The 20,589-nt window shown below is 47.7% G+C and overlaps 1 long non-coding RNA gene across 2 annotated transcripts in view; it reads left to right on the forward strand.

Moving 5' to 3' along the window:
- LOC109497618 overlaps positions 1-20,589 on the forward strand; it is a 143,524-nt gene that overhangs the window by 115,663 nt on the left and 7,272 nt on the right. For both annotated transcript variants that reach the window (XR_002737263.2, XR_006594584.1), the window contains 3 exons: positions 13,962-14,140; positions 14,784-14,937; positions 18,161-18,259. This is a non-coding gene — a long non-coding RNA (uncharacterized LOC109497618). The remainder of the gene's footprint in view (positions 1-13,961; positions 14,141-14,783; positions 14,938-18,160; positions 18,260-20,589) is intronic.

The raw sequence follows: 20,589 nt of genomic DNA on the forward strand, positions 1-20,589 counted from the left end.
CTCTCTCTCTCTTCTCTCTCTCTCTCTCTCTCTCTCTCTCTCTCTCTCTCTCTCTTCCTACTTCCCCCCAGTGGCAGGAAGTAGCCGTTTAACTGTTTATCTCCAGCCAGGACCTGCCATTCATATGTAGATCTGTTCCCCAGTCAAGCCTGTGGTGAGATGTCACCTTAGAGAAAACTGGCTCTGCAGTAAGGGTAGGGGAGGAGGCAGTAATTAACATGAAAAATTTAACTGGAGTTGCTTCTGTTTCTTGCTCTTCAGCAAGAAATGGAGAGACGGTATAATGGCAATTAAAGCAAGGACATTGGGTTCAGACTTGAGTTCCAGTCTCAGCCCTGCCAATTAATTGCTGTGGGACCTTGGCAAGTTATGACCTCCTTCTGCATTAGTTTCCTTATGTGTGAAAGTGGGGCAAGAATACTTTTTTTTTTGCAGTGTTTTCAGTGTAAAAGAATAAACGTTGTAATACGCATGGTATTTAACAGAGCACCCCCACACAGTGATCACACAGTAAGTGGTAAGAAGTATTTAGCATGGGATTCCAGGAGAGAAATAGATGTCAGCAACCACCCAGACCCTTGGTAGGGATGGGGTGTTGGGGCAAAGCGACAAAGGGTGCAAGCCCAGGAGCTCCACTTCTTGTAAAGAACCTTAGTTGTGACGGACTGGATTTGGAGCTGCTGAATCGTCGTATGGACACATACCCTGCCAGTTTGTCTTCAGCTGTGCCCCTGAGATCTGGACTTTCCAACCCGCATTCCCAAATCTGAGATATATCCCGGGAGGGAGGCTGGAAACAGGAGAAAAAGAGATTGTGAGGGCAGGTACTCGAAAGAGATCAGAAATTCAGAGGGCAGTGGGGTCACATGAAGCAGCAAAATCGCGAGAACTTTCAAGGTGAACAGCCCGTGCAGCGCCGGGGTGGGGGTTGAGCAGATTTTCCTCCTGCTCTGCCCCTAACTGGCCATGTGTCCAGGAAAAGCATTTTCCTCCATTCTCTTGCCTGTCAAATGGGGATGATGCCGTCCCTGCACCTGCCTCTTGGGATTTTTCTGAAGATGAGAGGTAACGATAGTTGTGAACATGCTTTAATCCAGAAGGTCCTATAAAAAGTTTTGTGTTATCATAAAATAAGTGACCGGTGTGAATAAATGGCCTCTTTCCTAAGCTTACACATAAGCTTACACATAAGCTCGGTCCTTGGGTTTCTTCTCCAAGAAACTGCTGTAATCATCCATAAATACGGATGTGTTTAAAAAAATTTTTTTTAATGTTTATTTTCTTTTGAGAGAGACAGAGACAGAATGCAAGTGGGTTAGGGGCAGAGAGAGAGGGAGACACAGAAGCAGAAGCAGGCTCCAGGCTCTGAGCTGTCAGCATAGAGCCCGATGCGGGGCTCGAACTCACAAACCGTGAGATCGTGACCTGAGCCGAAGTCGGACGCTCAACCGACTGAGCCACCCAGGCGCCCCAATATGGATGTGTTTTAAATGTGATGTTGAATTCGTAAGTAACCTTTAAGAGTCAGTGTGGAAGATGAAGAACAGGGATGTGGGGAGGAGGAGAGAGCAGAATGTAATATGGGAAATGTTTTGTAATTTGTAAAATGTTTGTATTTTATCCAGTGTTTATTGAGCACCTCCTTTGAGACAGGTACTCAGGGTAGTGGGCACTGAGTGGTAAAGGAGGGGCATAGTTCCTGCCCGGAGATGAGCCAATGAGCAGAACCATAATACCAAATACCCTCTTTCGTTCCATCTCAATCACTCATGTCTGCAAGTATAACCTGGCATCACCTGAATCTGTTCCACCTTCAAGATCAATAATTTAAAACCCCTAATCTTCGAGCACTGGGTGTTGTATGGAAACCAATTTGACAATAAATTTCATATTATAAATAAATAAATAAATAAATAACCCCCCTAATCTTCAAGGTCACGGTAAATATTTGATCACTAACCTTATGTGCAGCCATAACATTGCCCAGCAATTATCCTGTACCTCCTGCTCTGTTTGTCCTTCCCTCTCCTAGATGACCCTTGTGTCTCCCTCTCTCTTCTCAGCCCCCCTTCTCTCCATCCCTCCCTTCACTTTCCACTGATGCTCTTTTCCCCCAATTTACTGAGAAAATTAACACCACTGGCAGAGAACTTGCAAAAGCTCCCACCCGCATATGGATCCACCTGCCCACATTGCTGTCCTGTTTCCTGCCAGTAGCGCTGAAGTAGGGCTCTGCTCTAGCCTTCCACCGGCCCCTCCACCTGAGGACTTGCTCCCTTCCCCTCTCCTACTCAAGAGCATTGCGACAGCAGTTCCCACCATTCTGTCCTGAATTATTCATTTGTATTCACGATTCACTTTACTCCTGTATTATGCCAACCATTCCCATCAGCGTGCGTATATGTTGTTATTTCTTCCATTTAAAAAAACCTCTAGTCTATTTTGAGCCTCACTCTCCCTTCCAGCTACCACTCCATTCATCTCCTTTGCTTCACGGTGAAACTCCTAGAAAAGATGTCTGGACCCACTGGCCCCAGTCTTTCTCCTCTGGGGGTTACTGTGGAAACACATCTTTTCAAGGTCAACAGTGATGTCCACACTGCTATTCAAGTGACCATATTCCTTGGTTCTCATCTATTTGGACTTATCAGCTGTACTTAATTCAGTGGTTCCATCTCCTCATCTTGAAGGGTTTTCTTCTCTTGGCTTCTGAGACAACCCCTTTCTTCTGGCTCTCCTCCTCTCTGGTCTCTCCTCCTCAGTCTCCTTGCTGGGTTCGCTCATCTTCCTGCCCTCTAAACCTGGGGATGTCCCAGGGCCTCATGCTCAGACCTCTTCTCTTTTTCACCCTTACTCTCAGGGCTGGAGGTAGAAAATGTTGAGCCATCAGCACATAGATGGCACTTACATAGATGGTATTTAAAACCAATGGGATCGGATGAGGTCACCTCGACTCTTTGGAACTCCTTACCTCAATAGCCACGCGACAGCTCTCTTAGGCGCCTCCAATTTAACAGGCTAGAACCGAGCTAGTGATCTTCACTCAAAACTTTTCCCCTCCTACAGACTCTCTCATCTCAGCTAAAGATAAACTCCACCTTCTCAGCTCCTCTGACTCAAAACCATGGGGTTCACCTTGATTATAAGGGCACTAATCGTATTCACGAGGACTCCATGCTACGAACTAATCGCCTCCCAAGGGCCCCACTGGGATTTAAGATTTCAAATATGACTTTTGGCGGAGGCGGGGGGGGGGGGGGAGGCACAGATTTTCAGTCCCTTGCATATACATCAGTGAACCCCTAAGTTAGAGCTTCAGCTCACACCTCTGTGCGGGGCTGCTGACTCAAGTCTGCTGTACCACTGCTTCTCAATCCTACGTTATCTCCATTTGCATTTCCCAAAGGTACCTCAGGCTCAACTCATGATCACCTCCCTCTGAGAACCCCTGCCCAGTTCATGTCTAATTTTCTGTTTCTCATTTTCAGTGTTCCCTCTTTCAGTGAGTGGTCGTGCAATCCATTAAGTCAGAAATCTACAAGTTTTCCTTGAACCTTTCTTCTCTTTCTGTCAAGTCTATCGAGTCTACCTTCAATCCCTATTGATTTGATCTCTGAATATCCTCCCACTGTGTCTGTCCTCTTCTCCCTGCCTCTGCTGCCACCATCCTGCCACCAGGATGCCTGCCACCATCATGGCTCCCCAAGCCAGCCCGAAAGCTACCCTTTGGTGTCTCAGCTCTCCTACAGCCTCCCCAAGCTGCTTCCCACACTGTAGCTAGAGTGATCTTCCGCAAAAGCAGATGCCATCATGTGAGTCCAGACCTCTAACCTACCTCATACCTACAACCCTTGAACAGCTCCCTTTTGCTTCCTGAGATTGACCCATGTTCCTCGCTGGGGCGTACGAATCCCAGCGTGGTGTTTCCGGGCTAGCTCCCCAGTTATGTCACACACCTTTCTCTGCTTCATTCTCCACAGCTGCCACCCTGACCTTCCTAGCATTTTGCTCCATCTTCCTGAAAGATCTTTGCATAAGTTCTTCCTTCTGCCTGGAAAGCCACTCTCCTCCCTCTTGCCTGGTTAACCCCTGCTAATCCTTCAGATGCCGGCTGAAGCCTGTCACTTCTCTGGGGAAGCCTACCCACATCATAGTCCATGGCTAGCTTCTTAATTATGTTCTGAAGTAGAAATTTCTTTGTAGTGCTAAGGCCCTTTGTATTACATACTCACAGTGGTGATTTTTTACAGAAATTAGTATGTTTCTTCTTTACTACAGTTAAAGCTCTATTAGAGTATGGGCTATATCAGATTTTGTTTACAGTTGTATCCCCTGGGCCTACCTTAGTGTCTGACACTAAGGAGGTGTAAAAAATATATTCAAATGATCAACTGAACATAAATTGTAATACATGCCAGCAAAGAAATGACCAGAATGCAGAGGTAGAAGATGTAGCTAATTAGGGTGGTCAGGGAAACCTCTCTCAAGCCATAACATGCAACTGAGTTCTGAAGGAGGAGAAAGCGGCAACCAGGGGGAGAGCAGGTGAATGTATCTCTCGGGAAACAGATGAGTATATGCAAACCCAGATAGGGGTATGGATCCAGAGAGGCAACTTGTGTTTTAGAAAGGAGACAGGAAGTGGGTACAAGCTTCTTCACTAATTCTGCACACATTTACTGAAGGCCTGCTCCATACTGAACACGGACAGGCACTGGGCAAGAGTCCACGAAGTGGAGAGTCCTGTATGTTCAAGGGAAAAAGGAGGCTGGAGTGGCTGGAGCCACTCCAGGTGGCTGGAGTGTAGGGGGAGAGGAGACAGCTACAGAATGAGCTTAGAGCATTGGGCAAGGCCCAGATCACTTAGGATTTATTGGCCATGATGAGAGATTTGTGTTTATTTGCAGTATAATGAGAAACCATTAAAGGTTTTAGGGAGGAGGCATGTCCCATGACCTAATTTCTGCAGAGATAATAGGTTGTGGATGTGCAAGACCAGAAGTGAGAACATCTGGGGAGGAGGCCATCCAGGTGAAAGCTGGTGATGGGTTGAATCACGTATTTGGAAGCGACTGGAAGAGAGGTGGATGGAGTCAAGAAATACTTTGGAGGGAGAAACAAAAGCAACAGGACTTGGTAGTGGATTGAACTGAAGGCAGAGAGACAGATTATAATTCAGGAGGTGGCCTCGTTTCCTTAGTTAAGCAATTATGTGGATAGTGGTGCCCTTTATAGAGTTGGAGGAGCATGAAGATTTGAGGGGGACAAATTGAGGATTGAGTGTTGGCTTTGTTAACTAGGAGATGCCCATGAGGCATCCAAGTGGGCATTTCAAGGAGGTAGTTGTGTGTATGAGTCTGGAACTCAAGAGGAGGGATGTGAGTTGCAGATCTAAATTTGCGGGCCATCAAATTACGGACGGTACTTAGAGCAGCGAGAATGTGTATAATCATCCAAGAGAGGGTGTAGAAAAGATCAGTAGGCTAAGCCCCGGGAAAGGCTAACATCTGGCGGGCAGGTAATGAGGAGATGCTTGCAAAGAAGATGGGGAAGTGACCAGGGTGGAAGAAGGACCCTCAGGGGAAGGCAGACTTGTGTCAATAAGGAAGGTGTTATACCTGAGCCAAATGAGGCCGAAGGATCAAGTTCTCAAATGTACTTAATGCCACTTACCTGTACACTTAAAATGGCTAACGTGATAAACCTTATGTATATTTTACCACCCACACGCACACGCAGAGGTAGCAATTTGTGTATGCTGGCTGAGAGCGTGTTGTGTTAGTAGCTCAAAATGGAAAAGATGAAGGGCCCGAATGGGCCAGGAGTTAAGGCCACATTCCCGGGCATTTGAAGAGAACCTCCCGCAAGTCTGCACAGGTGCAGGGCGGAGGGGCCCCTGGGCACGCTACTCTTGAGCCCAGAGAGGTACCAGGCCATTTTGTCAAGGCTCCACTCTTTTTATGGCAGTCTACAACCTTGACGCCAGGGAAGAGATGCTGGCCTGTGGCTGCCATCTCCTCAGAGGCCCCTCTGAGACACTGCGTGTCCACACGGCTGGCCCTGTGTCTGATGACCATGAACCCAGAGCACTGAACAAGCGGTGAATTTTCTCACCAGCTGCTCCAACATGGCCTGTGTCGACTTGAAATAAATCTGCATTGCTGGTGCCCAGAGATTAGAGAGGCCTTCCAAACCAGCGATGAGCCAGCCTCCCACACGGGGAGAACTGGGATGTGGAGGATAGGGGTATGGATCCAGAGAGGCAACTTGTGTTTTAGAAAGGAGACAGGAAGTGGGTGCACGTTTCTTCACTAATTCAACACATATTTACTGAAGGCCTGCTCCATATTGAGCATGGATAGGCACTGGGCAAGAGTCCTGTCCTTAGGGAGACTGCGTTCTAATGAGACAGACTGTAAGTAAGAAAAAGGCAGAAATGAGTAACACATGGATGGTGATCAGTGCTCTTCAGATGAATAAAGCACCATAAAGAGACAGGAACCGTTAGGAGGGTGTTAGTCTATGCGTTAAATTGATATTGCACAAAATAAATACTATGCATTAAATAAATGCACAGTTGGTATGATTTTATATAGTGATAAGTACTTTCTTAGTCTGTTCGAGCTGCCATAACAAAATGCCATAGACTGGATGGCACATAAACAACAGAAACGCGTTTCTCACCGTTCAAGAGGCTGCACGTCCAAGATCACGGTACCAGCGTGGTAGGGTTCTGGCGAAGGCCTTCTTCTGGGTTGTGGACTGCTGACTTCTTGCTGCGTCCTCACGTGACGGAAAGCACGAGGGACTCTTGGGGGTCTCTCTTGGAAGAACACTAATTCCATCTGTGAGGGTTCCATCCTCATGACCAAGCAGCCCCCCAAAGGCCCCACTTTCTGATACTATCACATTGGGCATTGGGATTTCAGCGTTAAGAGTCTGTTGGGGAGACAAACATTCAGACCGTAACCAGTACAGTGAAGAACTTAAAGCAGGGCAAGGGAACGGAGAGTGCCTCTGGGGGAGGGGCACGTAGTGTAGATAAGGTGGACGAGGAAGGACAAAGTGGAACATTCGAGCGGAGACTTAAGGGACATGGGGGACCAGTCCCAGCAGCGGGAACAGCAAGGAATAGGCCACAAGACGGTGGGCCTGCAAAAAGTAAGGTGGCCTCGGAGGCTGGGCAGAGAGTGGGGAGGGGAGGGAGGAGGAACAGGCAGGGCAGAGAGGGTGGGTTGGCTTTATCCTAAGGTGACGGGAGTTTTATGTGGAGGGTGCACGTAACCTGACTTAATTTGGAAAGGTGCATTCCATCTGCGGTGTGCAAGCTCACCGTGGAGAAGCAGGAGCAAACGTAAGCAGGCTCTTAGAGCCATCCGGCAAGAGATGGTGGGGACTTAGTCCGAGATATTAATGGCGGAAGGGTGAGAATTGGTTGGATTTAGTCATGGAGCAACTGCAAGAAAAAATATATATAAAAATAAAGTTACTTAATGTTGACCGAGCCATGCCACGTGCCGGCTGCTACCCTAAACCCTTAATTCTCATACCAACTCTGAAGGAAGGTCTCCTTGTTCCTGGTTAGCGTCTGGGGAAACAGAGGCTTATGGAGGTAAGCCCCAAGGCCAAGGCTCAGTGTGTTAACTAGTGCAATTGTCACTGAAACCCTGGTTGTCTTGACTGCAGAACACGTGACCTTGGCTTCTGTACTGCACTGTGCTATCCCTGACTGGTCCGTACAGAATGGAGATGAGGCAGGAGCCACACCAGGGATAGGAGAATGGGCATGGGGTGAGAAGCGAGAGAAGGAGGGAGATGGGGTATAGACAGCTTGGGGTCTGCTCCTCATGACTCACAGACTGGGGTCTGCAGCCTGTGGTGTGGACGGAAGTCCTTGGGGTCATTCTTTCCAAGGGGTGTGTGAGGTTGGGGCACTTCCCCAGGTATCCAGAGTGGAGGAGAGAGACATTCTCCCCATTTTTGACTTCAGTCAGAGCACCATGAGGGCTCTGGGGCATGGGATGCCCGGTGGGATGGTTCTTGTGGGCCTGAATTTCTAGAAACACTTTGCCTAGGGGCATCTGATGGTGTTCTGAGCTCCTGATTAAGCTCTAGCCAGTGACATTTGAATCATTGGTGTTTGTATGACCTCACAAGCCAGAATATAAAAGTCTTCTCAGGTCACATGGTCACAGTGTCGGGTTGGTATTGGTGGTATATAAGATCATGTAAAACTGCAAGGTCAAATCCACACATAAGTGTGCCTGGGAAAAATTTTCAAAATCTTTCTCAGACCCTATTCCATTCCGTAGCACCAGAACAGCAGCTAAGGGAGAGGGTTGACATTCAGGCCGGGAGCCCCTGTAAACATCTGGAAACACGTGCCAGAGGGTGTTATCAGAACTTAGCCTTCAGCAGTTGAAGATGTGGGAGTGGCTCGGGCTGCCCAGTGAGAATGAGACACCTGTCCTCTCTTACTGCCCTCACGCACTGCACAGTTCTGCTTTTGTTCCAAAGCACCCAAACCTCGAGGAAAAGTCACACATCAGTGCCTCGTGTGGCAGCGTCATCTTATTAGTAACTTGCATGGAGTGTTGCAAAGTGCATTCACCTCCCTGGTGTCGTGTGCCGCTGTCACCAAATCCTGAAGTAAGCAGAACAGATATTTGTTATTGTTTTGTAGATGAAATCTAGGGCTTTGCAAAGATGCCCAATATCATTAGTCATCAGGGAACTGCAAATCAAAACCACAGTGAGATCCCGCTCACACCCACTGGGCTGGCTATAAAAACAGCAGCAGCTGCAGCAGCAAATAACAAGTGTTGGTGAGAATGTGGGGTAAATTGGATCCCTTACGCATCGGTGGTGGGGCATCCAATTGTGCAGCCACTTTGTGAAACGTTCTGGCACTTTCTCAAAAGGTCACTACAACTACTGTATGATTCAGTATTTCCACCTCTAGGTATGTCTCCAAAGGAATTGAAAGCAGGGACTCACACAGATCCTTGTACATCCATATTCGTAGCAGCCAAAACGTGGAAACAGTCCATGTGTCCATCAACAGATGAATGGATAAACAGAGTGAGGCATACACACATAATGGAATAACATTCAGCCGTAAAAAGCAATAAAATCGTAATACTTGCTACAACATGGATGGGCTTGGAAAGACATTATGCTAAGTGAAACAGTCCAGACATAGAAGGACAAATATTGTACGATTCTATTTATATGGGGTACCTGGCGTAGGCAAATTCACAGAGACAGGAAATTAAATAGATGTTACCAGGGGCTGGGGAGAGAGGAAGGGAGAGTTCCTGTTTCACGGGCACAAAGGTTTTGTTCGTGATGCAAATGTTTTGGGTATAGACAATGGTGTTGGCTATACAACATTGTGCATGTATGGAATGCCACTGAATGACCCACTTATGATTGGTTAAATTAATAAATATTATGTGTATTTTACTCAATTAAAAAAAATCAAGAAAAAGCCCCACACTCTGAGAGTTAAGTATGGGCTGAAAGTCACAGGAGTAGTAACGGTGGAGGCTGGCCTCCACCAGCCACGCGGTGGGTCTTTTGTAGAGGCCAGCCGTCTGCACAATGTACTGTACCTCATCAGCTTGAAGAGACCCTCCCTGGTATCCAAACCGTGTGACCACAAAGAGTGGAAGTCTCAGTAATGAGTTCCCTTGGTGGCCTCAGCAGTTAAGTCCCTGGTCGGATGGATCCAGGATGACAGGATCTCATATTGAAACTCGTGTCATGATGAGATTTCGGTTTATAAGTTAATTCTCCTTACAGTCACAGAAGGTGCAGTTTAAAAATGAGTCCACCTAACTTTCAATGATCCAGAACTCGTATTTTTATTTTTTTTTTAATTTTTTTTTTCAACGTTTATTTATTTTTGGGACAGAGAGAAACAGAGCATGAACGGGGGAGGGGCAGAGAGAGAGGGAGACACAGAATCAGAAACAAGCTCCAGGCTCCGAGCCATCAGCCCAGAGCCCGACGCGGGGCTCGAACTCACGGACCGCGAGATCGTGACCTGGCTGAAGTCGGACGCTTAACCGACTGCGCCACCCAGGCGCCCCCAGAACTCGTATTTTTAAAGAGAAAGCAGGAAATTGGTCAGAAATAAGATCAAGCCCCAGCTTCCCCATCACTTCTTCAAAAAATCGCTGTCTTGCTTGTTCTTCCTTGATGGCCCATCTCCAGACACACAGAGCACATCACGAAAGGCCAGCAGCTTTTGCATGATGCCAAATATATATACGGATGGGAAGCCGGGAAGGGCAAAAAAATTAATCAGACACAGACTGCCTACTAATTAAAACAATCAGAAACACCAATTTAGAATTAGAAGCTTTGTTTCCTGCCACCTGGAGATGGTTTGGGATGCAGCTTAGGACTATCAGCCAAGGGGATTCTAAGTGTCCTCAAACTCTTCTCTCTCTGACCGCCCTTCGTGCGCCACCGCCCACGCCCCCTCCAGTGGTATTTGATGTCGTCATGCTGAAGCAGGACCAACCACTGGACTGGGACGTCTAGTCTTCTGTTACCTGGTGGTGCCTCAGTTTCCAAGTTGTCCCTCCCAGCTCTCCACTTCATCCCACTCCATGGAAAAATCCAATTGATAAGGGACAGTCCATCTTAGCTGGTTGTCAAAAGTGTCCAAGGAGGGGCGCCTGGGTGGCGCAGTCGGTTAAGCGTCCGACTTCAGCCAGGTCACGATCTCGCGGTCCGTGAGTTCGAGCCCCGCGTCAGGCTCTGGGCTGATGGCTCAGAGCCTGGAGCCTGTTTCCGATTCTGTGTCTCCCTCTCTCTCTGCCCCTCCCCCGTTCATGCTCTGTCTCTCTCTGTCCCAAAAATAAATAAACGTTGAAAAAAAAAATTAAAAAAAAAAAAAAGTGTCCAAGGAAACTGCTCCATACTTCAGCGTGAGGAACTGCTTGCACAGAGGTGTTAGATGTCACAGGGATGTTTTGTTTTTGAAAAGTGTAGCTTAGTATCTCACATAGGTGACTGTTACGGAGGAGTTTTAAAAGAGGATTTCCCCTCATCTCTCAGGTTTTTCACGTATTCATTCAACAAGCATTTCACAAGTTCCTTGCCTGTGTCGGAAACTGTGTTAGGTGCTGGAGTGATAAATATTACGCCTTTAAAGAAAACTGCTGTCAGTGTGGGGGACAGAGAATGGTGATACATTTTGATTGAAGCTATAATAATGACATAATGTGAACATTTATCAGGACTTTTATTATAGGAGATACTAAATGTCCTTGTCTTTTGCATCCAAGCATCCCCCGCTAGCAGGTAACCTACAGGAGAGCAGAGACCATTGCCCCTGTCTGTGCAGTGCCTCCCTAGTGCCTAGCACCAGACCTGGCAGGTAGAGGGGAATGAATGAATGAATGAATGAATGAATGAACCAAGTCCCTAACATGGTGAATATGGACGGAGCTATGGTTCCATGGGGAGTGAGGACTCTCCATGGCCTGTGCACACGTGCACGTGTTCTGTCAGCCTCCTCTGCTCTAGCAAAAGTCCCCCCTGTCCTGTGGCATCGGCGCTTTGCATTCTATTAGATTATTTTCATTGGCATGCCTTTCCTCTCCAGTTCATGTCCCTTTGCTTTGCTCCCTTTTGCAGCAACCTCAAAAGTTGTCTACACCCACTGTCTCCAAATTCTCATTTCCCCACTCTCTGTCAAGTTCACTTCGGTCAGCTCTCACTCCGGTCCCCCACCAAACCTGCTCTTGCAAAGCCCTCCTATGCCCTCTGTGTTGCTGAATCAGTGACTCCTAGTGTCCATTCTGTTTCCATGGTGGCAGTGTTAGACGGGGACGATCTCTCCTTCCTCCTCGACCAGGCTCTGCATGTGGTTTCCACTTTGGCTTCGTTTCTAGCTGCTTATTGGACACTCCTTGTAGTGTGCTGTCCTCTGCTGCTTCCCTCTTTCCTTCTCTGAGTTCTTTTTTTAAAAAAATTTTAATGTTTATTTATTTTTGAGAGAGAGAGAGAGAGAGAGAGAGAGAGAGCAGGGGAGGGGCAGAGAGGAAGGGAGACACGGAATCCAAAGCAGGTTCCATCCAGCCTGTGAGCTGTCAGCACAGAGCCCGACATGGGGCTCGAACTCACAAACTGCAAAACCATGACCTGAGCTGAAGTCGGACACTTAACTGACTGAGCCACACAGGTGCCCACCTTCTCTGAGTTCTTGAAGATGGCCTGTCCAGAAAACCTGATTCAGCCCTGCCCTAGCCTCTCTCCTGCCGCCTTCAACTCTCTCCAGCCCCTTTATCCTTCTCTTCTTTTTCCTTTTTGCACACACTTATCAACCTCTAACATGTTACTTAGTTTATTTGTCATTGTGTTTATTTTGCACGGATATCCTGTCCCTCTGCCCCTTGTGGGAGTGTGAGCCCACAAGGGTGGGGGTATTTGTTTCCTTCACTGCTGTATTCCAAGTGTGGGGATCAGTGCCTGGCGCGTAATGGGCTCTCAGTAAATAGTTGTTAAGTAGTATTTATTATGAGTAGCCGTTTATTAGTGAATGTTTTCACATATGGTGATTTTTGCATTTCTAGGTCTCAGATAACGTATACTAGGAAAACAAGGATGCCCTGAATCTATTAGAGGCATCAGGGAAGGCTTCACAGGGGACCTGTAATCTGTGCTGAGTCTAAAGGAGCAGAGGAGGAATTCATGGGATGGAGAAGGACTAAGGGAAGGGCAGTCCAGGCTGAAGAAACTGTTCCATGCAGGGAAGAGTTTGAGGCATGCGGGTTAGGGCTGGCATTAGTTTGGCGTGGGCTGGAGGGCAGTGACAGGGGAGGGGCTGAAAGACTGTGTAGCCATTGGCAGGATTCAGATTGGCAGAGCCCCACCACAGCAACACCAGTGCCCTCCTGACCCTGCCAGCCTCCAAGACCTTCCTTCCCTATGCTGCCTGGGGGGATACCTGAGACCTGGGGGGCACAGAGGAGCCTTTACATTTTTCACTGTCTGGTGTATGCACAGCCTTATGGGCCCCAAGTAACGATGTGTGTAAGAAGCTTCAGGTCCAGGAGGAGAAGGCACAGGCAAGTGGAGTTCCCACACAAAACAGCATGGTGATAACACCTTCAGAGATGGGGGGGGGGGAGGGAGAGAGAGAGAGAGAGAGAGAGAGAGAGAGAGAGAGAGAATCCCAAGCGTACATGGGGCTTGATCCCATGACCCTGGGATCGTGCCCTGAGCTGAAATCAAGAGTCGGTGCTCAACCACCTGAGCCACCCAGGTGCCCCAAGAGTGTCCACTTCTAAACTCTATTTCTTTTCTTTTTTTTTTTTCAACGTTTATTTATTTTTGGGACAGAGAGAGACAGAGCATGAACGGGGGAGGGGCAGAGAGAGAGGGAGACACAGAATCGGAAACAGGCTCTAGGCTCTGAGCCATCAGCCCAGAGCCTGACTCGGGGCTCGAACTCGCGGACCGTGAGATCGTGACCTGGCTGAAGTGGGACGCTTAACCGACTGCGCCACCCAGGCGCCCCTAAAAGAGTGTCCACTTCTAAGTGGAGAGACCAGGGATGACTTCATGGAGGCGGTGTCATTTTGTGTCATTCTTCGTCAAAAATCGGGGGGTGGGGGTGGGGAAGGAAACTCCACCAAAGGATTGTGTAGACACTCCTAGTTGACAGCCTCGAGATGAGCATCGATCAATGCAAGCAATCTATTAATTGCATAAATAACAATGGTTTCTCGGCCAAAAAACCCAGCCCTAGCAGATGTTGTCAAATGTATCCATTTTGTCCTATAATCTTTAAGTAATCTTTTCATAAAGTACCATCTCAAGTAGAGACCTAATCCGTCCTCCCCAGTAGGAGGGGAATTATCTTTCTGATGGTATAAGATAATCCTTTTAGGTGACATGAAACCAACTCTCAGCCTAAATCCCTTCTTTTTCCTCCCCCACAGGTGCCATCATTACTGTTAAGAACTGCATTTAGAAATAAGCAGGAAGACTGGAGGGGTTATTTCGAGCCTCAAATAGTATTAAGTTGGAACCTGAAGCTTCTGAAATGACAGCCTGACTTCTGAGCGGCCGTGCTGAGGATCTTGCTGCTCTCCGTTGGCGGGGAGCCTCTGTTTCCTGGGTGAGGAGCCAGGGGTCCTGGCCCACTCCCCAGAGGCTGGGCCCTAATAGGCGCTTGGGACAGTGAGAGGTTAGGTGGGGAAAGCAATTCAAGACAGCCTCAGGGAAGAAAGTATTGGCATTAAGGCTTCTTAGAGGTGACGGCAAGAGAGATAATCCACTTACTGGTGTTCTTGGAGGAGAAGGTGGCCCAGGTGGGTGAGGAGGACACACAGCTGACAGAGACCCCTAGTTCAAGTTCTAACTTGGCTGCTTTCCAATTGTGTGGTTTGGGGACATCACTGTATTCCCCTTTTAGAATCTGTAAAACAGGAGCAATGTTAGGAAAGCCCTTTCTTGCAATCCACACGTGGGAGAAAGCTATAGCAGCTGTAAACGAGGACACCCAGGACAGAGAGCTTAAGAGCCATACCGCCGGTCAGCGTGCTGGTGAGGCCGGGAGCTGAGGGCTCCTAAAAGCCTGGGGCCCTCTTCCTGTTATACTAAGCAAGTATCCATTTTGTGGGATAGCTTTCTCAGGACAGAACTGACACGAAGAGTTGACTCAACTGTCATTTGCATTCTCTTCCTGGTCATGTCACGCAGACGAGTGCTCCGTAGTGTAATTAGTCCATCTATCATTCTCTCTCTATGCATCCGTCTAGTCACCGGAACAAGATTTACTGAGCACATGCTATGTGTCTGTCAGGAGTGTGAAGCACTGGGGAGTCAAACAAGAAAGGCTGCTTGTTCAGCCCTTGAGCAACTCACACACCTGTTCCGGAAGCGCACACGGTGCCATGCGATCTTACAAGAGAGGTTCGCATCCAGCTCATCATGAGAGCTATTTTCTTGTTTTCGGGAGGAGGGTACGGAGGAGTTGGGAGGGGCTACATGGGGGGAGTGAAGGGAGGGAGTGATGATAGCCGAGAGCGATGGCTCTCAGTAGGTGGGCGCTGATGGGAGTGTGTGCACACGTGTGTGTTCGTGCGTATGTGTGTTTGGGGAGGCAAGGGGCAAAGGAGGGAAGGGCATCCCAGGGGAGCGGTGAGCGCAAACGTACATGGGATCTGCTGCCCTGGTCAGCGTGGCTGGATGGGGTGAGGGCTCCGGCCGTGGGTGGCAGACACACTGGGAAGTTGGCAGGTGCCAGAACGCAGAGGTATCTCATGGCCTCTAAGGGGTTAAACTTTCTCCCGGAGCTCCTTTTAAATCCTTCTAAACAGGGGAGTGACATTATCAGATTTTAGAAAGATAATTCTGGTGGCAGTGTGCGGCACAGATGGGAGGGGGGAGAATTGGAAACAGGGAACCCTGTTCTGCAGAGACTGTGATAATCCAGGCAACGGATGATGAGGGCCCGAGTGAGGGCAGGTGCGTCGGAATGAGGATGAAGTGGATTAGAGAGAGGTTGAAAAAAGAGAGTCAGCCTGGTGACTGATTGGGAGTCAGGGGGAAGGGAGTGAGGGGGAGGGGCAGGAAAGCACCCGAGGTGTGTAATTTGGCGGCAGGGTGAACGATGGGGTCATTAATTGGGAACTAGGATGAGGAGGAGATTGGAGTGCGTGAAGAGGGGACAGCATCATGAATCCTGCTTTGGGTCTGTTGAGTCAGGAACTCAGGGAAGAGGTGTGCAGTTGGCAGTTGAAAATGGGTTTAAAGTTTAGGAGAGGAGAGACGTGTATTTTTCATGACACAGATACTTACAAGTGTCTTTTATGTGTCAGGTGGCCTTCCAGTGTCTGGGGATACAGCAGTGATTGTGACAGGCAAGATCTCTACTTTCATGGAGCATTCATTCCCAAGGAGGGAAAACAAATCAGAAACTAGTGGGCAGACGCAAAATAAGACAGGGTAACGTGACAAAGAATGCCTGGAGGGGGGGTACATCAGATGGGGTTCAGGGCAGGCATTTCTTAAGAGGTTAGTATTTGAACCAAGATCTGAATAATGAAGAAGGGCCATCTGTGTGAAGACCTTGGAGGAAAAGTAGTCCAGGCAGAGGGAACAGCACCTGCAAAGGCTTTGAGGTGAGAACAAACATGGCATGTTCAAGGAAGAGAAAGAAGTCCACGGTGTTTGGAATGTAGTGGGTGAGGGAATGGAAGGTAAGGCACGAGTTTGGAGAAGTGGTCGGGGGTCAGATCGCACCATAGAATGAATGTGTCGGTCAGATGAGACTAATCTGCATGGTAACAGATCACCCTCAAATCTCAATAGTATATAATAGAGAAGCTGACTTATCACTCACACTATATGTCCATTGTGGATTGGCTGCAAATTTTCTTCACTCGAGGACCCAGGTAGATATGACAGCTCCTACCTGGGACACCGCCGGTTTCCTAGCAGAGGGAAAAGAGAAGGTGGAGGTGTGATGGCCTTCCAGCTTCTGCATGGAAGTGGATGTGCCACTTCTATTGGCCCAAGAAAGTTACATGGTTAAAAGTGATGTCGTCGGGGGTTGGGGATGCATAATCCTTCCACAAGAGGAACAGCAGGAGTTGAGATCAACAATGCAGCCTACCATGTAGGCTATGGTAAGGAGATTAGATTTTATTCCAAGGACTATAGAAAGCCAGTAGGTTTTTGTTTTTTTTTTTAAACAGAGGGTATTGTAGGTTGCCAAGGTAGGCTAAAAAGTAGATCAAGGATGAAAATAGGAGATACGAGAAGCAGGGCAATCTGGGAAAGTGTGTGTCAGCTACGAGCACATGGCAAGGGAGCTCCTTTAGGGTAGAGCCCTGAAAAGACTATCAGGACAGGACCCTGTGACTTGGCCTTGTAGGCTCTCCATGCATATCAGGCGCTCGTGGATGGTCTTTGGACAAGGCACCCTGGAATAGCCGTATTCTGCCCACGATCACAGCATTCCTCTCTAGGAGTCTCCTAGAGAAAGATGTAGATGAAGGAAACAGTAAAAGGAAAATAGCACCTAAATGCTAGTGAGAGTGGACCCTGAACCATAATAGAGAGGGCTTTATAAATTAGGCTGGAGGAAACCTACAATGACGGCTTTTGTTCTCTCCTCCTCCCCACGCCACATGCCACAGGAAAAGATTCAATCCCTGGTCATGAATCTTTTTTCTATATGGAAAGGAGAGAGAAGAAGAGGGCAGGATGGGTGGGGTGCTCCAGGACGGTGGGCCCCCGGGGCGGGATGCCACTTCTGCCACTGGGGAGAAAAGAGAAAGAAAACATAAGATGACAAAGAGCTCCCAGTACAGTGTAGACCAGGAGCGGAGTCCAGCCCATCTGTAGGGCGGAACAGCTCCGTCCACAGGTAGTCCAGTCCAAACTACCAAAGTGGTGAGTTTGGATCAACCTTCCTCTTCTGCGGGGCGGGCTGAGGAGGGAGTGAATGGGGAGCTTCCCTTCCCTCACATGCTGTCTCTTGCCTGCTCCCTAATCCCTCCACTCCAGGAGGGAGAATGGAGAAAGCCATTCTGAACAAGACAACTTTGAGTTTTCAAGTTCTCCTGCCAAAGCTCCCCCTGCTGGTGGCTCCATTGCAGTCACTCAGCCCATGTTTGAAACATGCCAGGAGGTCGCAGAAGTGGCGGGTGGGGGTGGGGGTGGCCGGAGACACATGGCCAAAATATCCAGGACAATTGACTTTGCTGCCTGGGGGTTTTCTTTGAACATCAAATCTTGGCTTCTGTTTTTATAAGAGAATGTCACAGCTCTTCAACTAAAATTATAAACGTCTCATGGGTAGAGCCCATAATTTATACTTCTTTGGACCTCCACCCTTCCAGCACAGGCCATTCAGAAGCAAGTTAAATACTTCTATGAATAAACGAGGGAGTGACTGAATGATTTCCCAGAAGGCTTACCCAGAAACAACCCTTGTGATCCGTCTCTCCCACTGGCCACGGTGTCGGTGATGAACTTCGTGCCCATATGAGAATGCAGATGGAGAGAAGGAAATTTATTATGCTGCCAGAGAGGGAAAGCAACAATCTAGGCCTTCTGATTCTCTTTCTGCTGGCTGGGCCCTGTGGCCAACGGTTAGAGAATGACAACGTGTCTCTGCTTCTTCTAGGGCTCAAGGGACCACGACAGGCTCAGGCCATTACCCATGGAACTGGCCAGGGAGAGCCTACCTGTCAAATTGGCTGGAACGTGGCAAGGTAAACTCCTGGTGAGTCCTTCTGTGACACCCTAGGGCTTTGGTGACAGAGTTAATTAATCAAGACACCAATGTCAAAATTAAAGTGAGGAGGAAAAGTCAATTAGTGATTGAATAGCTATGAGGAGACAGATTTTAATGAGGTTCCCTCTAATTTGAGCTGTTCCTTAACCCCTCCTCATTAGGCGTGGTCATGCTTCCTTTTTCTGAGTACTTTGGGGGTCAGGAAGAGGGAGGGATGAGGGGTGTCTCTCTAATTTACACTCCGGGGTGCATGGGGAGAGAGTTCTGTGCTGTCTGCAATATGCCAGGGCCCTATACAGACGTCTGTCACCACCCTGAATTCTTTTCAGCAGGATGTTCATTTTGATTTGCAGTTTACCCCTTCAGCTCCCCTTCATCAGGCTTGGCCAGACTCCTGAGAGGAGATCTGAGCCGAGAGCGGGAGACACGGGTAGGCCAGGAAGGCTGGAGCTGGGCTCTCCAGGGAGACATCTGCCACCAGTCCACCCTCCACAGCCTCCTTCAACTCTATTTGCTTCTACAGGGAGACGGGGAGATTATGATGTTGCACAGGCGTTCCAAACCCTTGTCATGGTTAATAAAGGTCTGGCAGGAACCAGAGCTAGGATGGCTTTGCAGGCTCTGGTGTTGGGGACTCGGGGAGGGAAAGTAGGTGTAGCTATTTTTCCGGCTGCCTAGGTGACACTAACGAGCCTGGGGACCAACAGAGAGACCAGACTGAGGGTCTCTGCTTCCTGCACTTACTCAACAGGTTTACTGATCTGGGGCATGTGGACAGTGTGACAGGTAGTGCAAGGTCAAGGGACAGGAAATGGAGCATGAATAGGTAGATGAAATGCTGTGGGGGAAGCTTCTGGCCTGGGGCACCACTGCATTTCCCTGATCTTGACTTGGGCCAGGAGTGGGCCCAGAAAATAATACATGTTTACCGTAGGGGCAGCAGACAAGGAAAAAGAAGTTTGACCTTGTCTCACTACCCAGAGACTAACCACTGCTATCTTTTCAGATGTTTTCCGAGTAAATGTATTTAATGTTTTACATTAATTGACATAATGTTTAGCTGTATATCATGATTCTGTCTGGCAGGCATAAATATTTAGGTCATTGGAAAGGCCTATCCCATTTGTTCTTTTCACAAATCAAAATCCAGTCACATTTGCTTTCTAGAAATCAAAAACTATCAGGTAAGAGTGAGGTCCTTTTATATACAGGAAAAATTATGAAAATGTAGTCATGGGTTTGTTGTGCAATAAAAAAAATTTAAACAAAGAAAATGGTGGAAAGATGTAAATGATAAGAGAATAACTGGAGAAAACTTGTTTTTAGAAAAATGCAATATTGCAAAAATATCAAGAAAGAAATGAAAGCTAAAAAATTGAAAACATTTTTTTTGAGGGAGAGAGAGGGGACAAGGGAGGGGTAGAGGGAGAGAGAGAGAATTTTAAGCAGGCTCCACGCCTAGTTCGGAGCCCAACATGGGGTTCGATCTCATGACCGTGAGATCATGAAAAGCTGAAATCAAGAGTTGGATGTTTAACCAACTGAGCCACCCAGGCACCCCATGCAAACATTTTAGTTTTTTACTCAAGACAAATTTTTTGATGTTTATTTTTGAGTGAGAGAGAGACAGAGAGCATGTGTGCAGGAGGAGCAGAGAGAGACAGGGAGACAGAGAATCCAAAACAGGCTCCACAATGTCAGTGCAGAGTATGATGTGGGTCTTGAATCTACAAGCCATGAGATCATGACCTGAGCCAAAGTCAGATGCTCAACCAACTGAGCCACCCAAGTAGCTCATCCATGCAAACATTTTAAAGGAAAGAAAAATATCAAGATGCAGATGACCAAGCTGAAAAGAAAAAATACTTCTACAGGCCCAACATAAGAATGACTTATCATTATAGTTTTTTTCTTTCTAGTGCTTGTCTCATATGTGTTTTTTCAAGGATGTGAAGGCTTATAGCATAAACATGTCTTCAGCCTGTTATGTAGTCATAATAATATAACTTTAATGGCTAAAATACATTCTATTAAGTATATTTATTGCACATTGTTTAATTATTATCCAGCTTTGGATTTTGAAGCACTTCAGATTACCCTATTACATTTTTGTGCATGTTACTTTTTGTTATTTTGAATTTTCTTAAGAGTATTTGCCTAAATGAAATTGTTGAGTTAAGACGTTTGGACCTTTGGGGCACCTGGGTGGCTCAGTTGGTTAAGCATCTGACTTCGGCTCAGGTCCTGATCTCACAGTTCGTGAGTTCGAGTCCCACGTTGGGCTTTGTGCTGACAGCTCAGAGCCTGGAGCCTGCTTC

The sequence above is a fragment of the Felis catus genome, chromosome A2, assembly GCF_018350175.1.
Source record: "Felis catus isolate Fca126 chromosome A2, F.catus_Fca126_mat1.0, whole genome shotgun sequence".
Classification (NCBI taxonomy): Eukaryota; Metazoa; Chordata; class Mammalia; order Carnivora; family Felidae; genus Felis; species Felis catus.